We start from the raw sequence: 9,041 nt of genomic DNA, 5'->3' as shown, positions 1-9,041 counted from the left end.
TATGCACAACCACGTATACACATGTATATATATTTATTGCATGCTTTAATATCATATATAACCCATTCGGCCCTAACTACTCAAACTTAGCCTTCATATTCAATTCTGTTTTATGACCAAATGTAGCAAATTCATATAGGTTTCACCTATGCCAAACAATGACCGAACCATTCAATCATGTTTAAAGCCGATTCTATCTTGTTCATATTAAGGTTATAAATTCTAACCTTTCGCACTCTCATATCTAATGTTATAAGTAATGCCGAATGCTCAAACTTAACTAAACTAAAAATTTACCCTACATCACATTAATTTACCACTACCTATTCTTCAAAACATCGAATACAAGGTAATTAACACCTATACATTTATACCGAATTTGCTAGCACATATAGTCCTTGGCCGAATGTTATTAACTCAAGCCACAAATATTATTCCTTAAGTCATATTCAAAGACCACATTCGGCATCTCCCTATAAACACATACTAACCTCAACTTTCAAGTTAAAAACAACTAACAACTTATCATACCCAACATTACTATCCATTCTAATGACATTAAAGTATCTGCTAAGAGTTTCAAGCTCCTTGGTCGAATTTTCAAACCTCCAAATATCCTAAATTCAAACCATGAAATAGGTAGAATTCAAACTAATCATCCCAATTATGCATAAATTTCCAAGAGTTGCATTGTACATACCTCATTCAAGCAATCACCTAAGCCGAAATTCAAACAAGAATTTTTCTTCTTCCTCTCTTCTAGCTACGGCAATGGAGGAGCAAAGATGAACCAACTTTGGTTTCTCCTCCCACTAACCATTATTCTATTATCTTTTATTCATTAATTCATTTAGTAAATAAAAAAAATGTTAATAGAAAATATATATAATATATATTAAACAATATCATGGCCGGCCACTAACAAAAATGGATAATTTGGCATGCAAGTCCACCTTTTTGATAACATGCATTTATAGACCATTTTAAAATTAACCTATCATATTTCAAAAAATGTTTCACATAAGTCCTATTCATTAAATTTCACACACAAATGACAAAATCAAAGCATGAAACTTTCACACATGCATTTACACATATAATAAGCATAGAATATAACAGTTAATTATTTTTGTGACTCGATTTTGTGGTCTCGAAACCACTTTCCGACTAGGGTGAAATTAGGGCTGTCACAACTCTCCCTCCCTTAGAAATTTTTGTCCCCAAAAATCTTACCAGTGAAAAAGTTAGGATAACGTTCTTTCATTGAGTCTTCTGGCTCCCAAGTCACTTCTTCAACCCCGTGTTTGAGCCACAGTACTTTCACTAATGAAATTTTCTTATTTCGTAGTTCTTTTACTTCACGAGCCAAAATACAAACCTGTTCTTCTTCGAAACTCAAATTAGATCGAATCGCAACCTCCAATGGACTAATTACATGCGATGGATCGGATCTATAACGTCGAAGCATCGAAATATGAAAAAAATTGTGAATCTTTTCAAGTTCAGGGGGCAAAATCAATCTGTATGCTACCGGTCCAACTCGTTTGGATATTTCATACGGCCCGATGAACCTCGGGCTCAATTTGCCCTTACGACCAAATCTGAGCATTTTTTTCCAAGGTGAAACTTTAAGAAATACTTTGTCTCCTACCTAATACTCAATGTCTTTTCGTTTTAAATCCGCATACGACTTTTGACAATCTGAAGCTGCTTTCAGACTTTCTCGGATCACTTTTACTTTCTGTTCAGCATCTTTAATCAAATCAACCCCGAAGATTTTACTTTCACTAAGCTCGGTCCAAAACAACGGTGTACGGTATTTACGACCGTACAAAGCCTCGTAAGGTGCCATCTTAATGCTTGATTGAAAACTATTGTTGTAAGCAAATTCAATCAAAGGAAAATACAGTTCCCATGAACCACTAAACTCAAGGATGCAACATCTCAACATATCCTCGAGTATCTGAATTATCCGCTCGGATTGACCATCAGTCTGGGGATGAAAAGCGGTGCTAAAATGCAACTTGGTACCCAAAGCTTCTTGCAATTTCTTCTAAAATTGCGATGTGAATCTCGGATCTCTATTCGACACAATAGAAGTAGGTACCCCGTGTAACCTTACAATTTGAGAAACATACAGTTCGGCTAACTTGTCAAGTGAATAATCCGTACATACAGGAATAAAATGAGTCGATTTTGTCAATCTATCAATAACAACCCTGATTGCATATTTCTTGCTTGGTGACAATGGCAACCCAGATACAAAATCCATTGTGACTCGATCCCATTTCCATTCGGGTATCATGATAGACTGAAGTAATCCCGAAGGTACTTGATGTTCCGCTTTCACTTGTTGACATATCAAACACATCGAGACAAAATCAGAAATGTCTCGTTTCATACCATGCCACCAATACTGACGTTTCAAATCGTTGTACATTTTCGTACTACCCTGGTGAACTGACATTCGGCTGTTATGAGCCTAGCTCAAAATCATCGAAATAAGTTCCGAATTTCTTGGAACACACAATCGACTTCTGAACCTCAAACAATCATTGTTGTCAATTTGAAACTTTGAATTCGAAACACATTCAGCTCGTTTACCAACCAATTCATCATTGACTTTCTGAGTTTCACATATTTGATGAATCGATAACGGTTTGGCTTTTAATTCTGCTACTAACACATTATCAGATGAAATGGACAAGTGTACATTCATCGCTCGCAAAGAAAATAGTGAATTGCAACTTAAAGCATCGGCAACCACGTTAGCCTTTCCCGGGTGATAGTCAATGACGATCTCGAATCTTTCAACAATTCAAGCCAATGTCTTTGTCTCAGATTCAAATCTCTTTAAGTCATCAAATATTTAAGGCTTTTGTGATCCGAATATACATGACACCTCTCTCCAAACAAGTAGTGTCGCCATATTTTCAAAGCAAATATGATGGCAGCTAATTCAAGATCATGTGTCGGATAGTTTTTCTCATGTGGCTTCAATTGCCTCGAAGCGTAAGCTACAACTCGACCTTCTTACATCAATACACAACCCAGCCCATGTAAGGACGCATCAGTGTAAATGACAAACTCTTTACTGGATTCGGGCTGTACTAACACTGGAGCTTCAGTCAAATAAGTTTTTAGTTGGTCGAAACTTTTCTGGCACTTTTCTAACCATTCGAACTTAACATCTTTCTGAAGTAGCTTCGCCAATGGTGTGGCTATCATCGAGAAACCCTTTACAAACCGTCTGTAGTAACCGGCAAGTCCCAAAAAGCTCCGAACTTCAGTAACATTTCTAGGAGGCTTCCAATCAAGTATGGCTGATATTTTACTCGGATCGACTCGGATACCCGATGCGGATACAATATGCCCCAAAAAGCTGACTTCACTCAACCAAAATTTACATTTACTGAACTTAGCATATAACTGCTTGTCCCGTAAAATCTGCAACACTAATCTTAGGTGCTTGGCATGTTCGGTTTCATCTCGCGAATAAATCAAAATGTCGTCTATAAACACAACTACAAACCGGTCCAAATACTGTCTGAAGATCCGATTCATCAAGTCCATAAATACCACAGGGGCATTAGTGAGCCCAAAAGGCATTACTAAGAACTCGTAGTGATTGTATCTCGTTCTGAAAGCAGTTTTAGGCACATTTGAGTCTCGAACTCGCAACTGATAATAACCCGATCTCAAATCTATCTTTGAAAACACTGAGGCTCCCTTCAGCTGATCAAACAAATCATCAATACGCGGTAACAGATATTTGTTCTTTATTGTCACTTTATTTAATTGACGATAGTCGATGCACATTCTCATGGTTCCGTCTTTCTTTTTCACAAACAATACTGGTGCACCCCAAGGTGAGAAACTCGGTCGAGCGAAACCTCTATCCGTCAACTCTTGTAACTGAGCTTTCAATTCTTTCAATTCGGTTGGTGCCATACGATACGAAGCTATCAAAATTGGTGTTGTCCCAGGTACAAGTTCAATGCCACACTCTACCTCTCGAACAGGTGGTAATCCCGGTAACTCCTCAGGAAAAATATCCGAATACTCACAAACCACTAGCACTGATTCAAGTTTCTTTTCTGACTCTTTACTATCAAGTACATACGTAAGATATGCTTCACACCCCTTCTTTACATATTTCTGAGCCAACATCGAGGATATTACTGCTGGTAACCCATTCAAATCAGTAGACTCAACTCGGATTATCTCATCATTTGCACATCTCAAATCAATCGTCTTTCTTTTGCAATTCACGACTGCATCATGTACGGTCAACCAATCCATACCGAGAATAACATCAAATTCATCAAACGGTAAAAGCATCAAATCAGCCGGAAAATAGAAACATCGAATCATCAGGGGACATTTCCTGCACACTTTGTCAACTAGCACATATCGACCCAAGGGGTTTGACACTCGAATCACGAACTCAGTAGACTCAACAGGTAGAGTCTTACTGGATGCTAAAGTCTCACATACATATGAATGAGTAGGACCAGGGTCAATCAATGCAATCACATCAGTATCAAATAGAGTAAAAGTATCGGTAATAACATCAGGCAAAGAATCATCCTCGCGTGCGCGTATAGCATAAGCTCTAGCAGGAGCACGAGCCTCGGATCTATTCGTAACATCTCTAGACCCTCTCTGACCGCCACTAGCATTCCCCGTATTCCTAGGTGGTCTACCTCGGGCTGTAGTAGTACTCGGTTTCCCACTCTGATTCACATTTTGTTTTGACAATCTCGGGCAGCCTTTGATAAAGTGGTCAGCTAATCCACACTTATAACAGGAGCGGTCATGAAATCTACAACTCCCCGAATGCCATTTCCCACAATACTTGCACTCGGTCCTGTCCCGACGATCATTTCCAACACTGGCAACCGAAGTGGCTCGCGTACTCATAGGGGGTCGATCACAGTCCCGTCTGGAAAAGCCAAAAATGTTCTTAGATCGGCCCGAATCATCTCGAAATTTCTTCGGTGACTGCAGAAAGGGCTTTCCCGAAGATCTTTTACGGAATTCTCTAGCTCCATCTTCAGCTTTTCTTTTTTCTTTACTGAGCTCTTCGGCTTTGCAAGCTCGCTCGACAAGTACTACAAACTCTCTGATTTCAAGAATGCCAACATACAGTTTTATATCCTCGTTCAATCCATCTTCGAAACATTTACACATTATAGCTTCAGATGATACACATTCCCGAGCATATCTACTAAGTCTGACGAACTTTCGTTCATAATCAGTAACTGACATGGAACCCTGTTTAAGTTCAAGAAATTCTTTCCGTTTCTGATCGATGAACCTCTGACTGATATACTTTTTCCGGAATTCAGTTTGGAAGAACTCCCACGTCACCCGCTCTCTGGGTACAACAGAAATGAATGTATTCCACCAATAATAGGTAGAATCACGTAGCAAAGATATAGCACATTTCAGGCATTCATCGGGTGTGCAAGATAGTTCATCAAATACTCGAATAGTGTTATCCAACCAAAATTCAACTTGCTCGGCATCATCACTGTCTGTAGCTTTAAATTCAATAGCCCCGTGCTTTCGAATTCTGTCAACCGGAGGCTTATTCAACCTCATCTGATCAATTATCGGAGGTATCGTAGGTGCAGGGGGTGTATTATTCGGGAGTGGGGGTTGTGGAACAGCCGTATTAGTTCGAATGTATTGGTTGAACCAATCATTCAACACACTATAAAAAGCCTTCTAGCCTCATCGTTCTGATTGCTTGCGATAGGTTGAGAGTCCATCGGCGCTGTCCCATGAGCGGGAGCAGGCGCTACACTCTCTACATCATTAGCTACCGCTCGATTGGGATCGGGATCCATTACTATACGAAAACACATTTTTTTTAACTGTCAGAATTCATCACACTATCGTATTAATACTATATGACCTGTATAGCTAGACTCAATCACTCTACGTTAGTCCTAGAATCGACTAAATCGTAGCTCTAATACCAATTAAAATGTAACACCCCTAACCCGAATTCGATCGCCGGATTAAGGCTAAGAGGATTTACCGAACTAAACATTTAATTATCTCATTCACACTGCAAATAAATATAAATAGAGATCGAGCTGAAATACATACTGATATTTAAGTTATACGCCATTTTCGTATGGCCAAAATATTTACAATTCCAAAACATCTTTATCATCAGCCTAACCTATACATGCCATACCGAGTCCAAAATATAAATGTACCAAAAAGGTCGATAGTATGATGAACTGTTGACGATCCCCGAGTCGATGGCCAAAATCAACAATCTATAAAACAGAGAAATAGCAACCGAGTAAGCTTTCGAGGCTTAGTAAGTTTTGAGCATTACAAACATTTAAAACTTATCATTTACTTCAAACATTAAGTATCACAAATCTCGTATTCTAATTATAAATCACTTGGCTGAATATACTCAAGTATACTAATTATGAAGTCAATTAGCTGAATATATATTTATATATACATACACAAAGAAAATCTTTAGTACATACTTCACTCTACTATATGACTCATACAATTAGTTTAAGTCACATACTTCCCTATAATGACAAACATTGACTGAATAGGTCATTCTCTTATTCGTAGATACAATAATCATCCACACATATATATCATTCTTTGATACTAATAATTCACTTTAAAATCAATTCACATATGAGTACAAAATACGTACCTGGCCATTATAACGTATCATACAAAATCAATAGTAGTTTACCTCGAACATTCGAATTCATAATCTTACTCGAATCATCGGCATTAAGCCTGCTAGGTTTAAAACCCGAGTCCAGTCACTAGCACAAAGCCTTCGGAACTTTAAGCCCGGATATATTTCCAGCACGCAACCTGCGGACCTTAAGTCTGGATTATAATTCCAGCATATAGCCTACAAACCTTAAGTCCGGATATTTTTTCAGCACGCAACCTGCGGACCTTAAGTCCGGATATATTTCCAGCATATAGCCTGTGGACCTTAAGTCCGGATATATTTCCAGCATATAGCCTGCGGACCTTAAGTCCGGATATATTTCCAAATATCATGCATATTTAGTCATACTTTAACACATCTAATTCTACTTATCACTTTAGTAGTCTTTGTTAAATTTGGATCTAATACTCAATATGCACACCATCATTTACATTTCGGCTCAAGAGTCATACATAAATATCACATATCCTTTTCACTATTTAAGCTTAAACCCAAAGTGACCATTAGACTATAAGTCATATACAGGAATTATTTATTTCACAACTTCATTCAAGGAAAAATCAAAAGATCACAATTCACCAAATATACTCATATAAAAACAGCATCAATTATATATTAAAGGAGACTACTCAAAACTTACCTCGGATATATTTGAACAGTTGCGGATAGGCTACTCGATTGCTTTCTCCTTTCCTCTATCTGATTTAGATCCTCTTTGCTCTTGAGCTTAATTTAAACAAATGAATTTGTTTAATTACTTACTCAATTTTACTTCTTAGTAGTCATATTTGACAATCATATAAAACTCCAATACATATTATATTTTATAAAATATGCCATGACTCGATTTCATGCTTATTTAATCTATATCTAATTAGTATACACAAACAAAGATTCACATAACTTACCATGCTTTCTTATACATGAATTTAACTATATATATATCCGAATGTCTCTATAACACAAGGTACATACATAAGGCATATATATACCTATGTGACTGTCACAATTTAATCGTTTACTCATATTTATGCACAACCACGTATACACATGTATATATATTTATTGCATGCTTTAATATCATATATAACCCATTTGGCCCTAACTACTCAAACTTAGCCTTCATATTCAATTCTGTTTTATGACCAAATGTAGCAAATTTATATAGGTTTCACCTATGCCAAACAATGACCGAACCATTCAATCATGTTTAAAGCCAATTCTATCTTGTTCATATTAAGGTCATAACTCACTTAAAAGAAATTCTAACCTTTCGCACTCTCATATCTAATGTTATAAGTAATGCCGAATGCTCAAACTTAACTAAACTAAAAATTTACCCTACATCACCTTAATTTACCACTACCTATTCTTCAAAACATCGAATACAAGGTAATTAACACCTATACATTTATACTGAATTTGCTAGCACATATAGTCCTTGGCCGAATGTTATTAACTCAAGCCACAAATATTATTCCTTAAGTCATATTCAAAGACCACATTCGGCATCTCCCTATAAACACATACTAACCTCAACTTTCAAGTTAAAAACAACTAACAACTTATCATACCCAACATTACTATCCATTCTAATGACATTAAAGTATCTACTAAGAGTTTCAAGCTCCTTGGCCGAATTTTCAAACCTCCAAATATCCTAAATTCAAACCATGAAATAGGTAGAATTCAAACTAATCATCCCAATTATGCATAAATTTCCAAGAGTTGCATTGTACATACCTCATTCAAGCAATCACCAAAGCCGAAATTCAAACAAGAATTTTTCTTCTTCCTCTCTTCTAGCTACGGCAATGGAGGAGCAACGATGAACCAACTTTGGTTTCTCCTCTCACTAACCATTATTCAATTATCTTTTATTCATTAATTCATTTAGTAAATAAAAAAAATGTTAATAGAAAATATATATAATATATATTAAACAATATCATGGCCGGCCACTAACAAAAATGGATAATTTGGCATGCAAGTCCACCTTTTTGATAACATGCATTTATAGACCATTTTAAAATTAACCTATCACATTTCAAAAAATGTCTCACATAAGTCCTATTCATTAAATTTCACACACAAATGACAAAATCAAAGCATGAAACTTTCACACATGCATTTACACATATACTAAGCATAGAATATAACGGTTAATTATTTTTATGACTCAGTTTTGTGGTCTTGAAACCACTTTCCGACTAGGGTCAAATTAGGGTCGTCACATGCAAAATTTAAAAGTGAAAAATCAAATGATAAAGAATCGAAAAGGACGATGCAATGAACATTAAAATAT

This window comes from Gossypium hirsutum, chromosome A04, assembly GCF_007990345.1.
Source record: "Gossypium hirsutum isolate 1008001.06 chromosome A04, Gossypium_hirsutum_v2.1, whole genome shotgun sequence".
Lineage (NCBI taxonomy): Eukaryota > Viridiplantae > Streptophyta > Magnoliopsida > Malvales > Malvaceae > Gossypium > Gossypium hirsutum.
The sequence above is the reverse complement of the archived record's forward strand: the minus strand, read 5'-3'. Positions refer to the sequence as shown.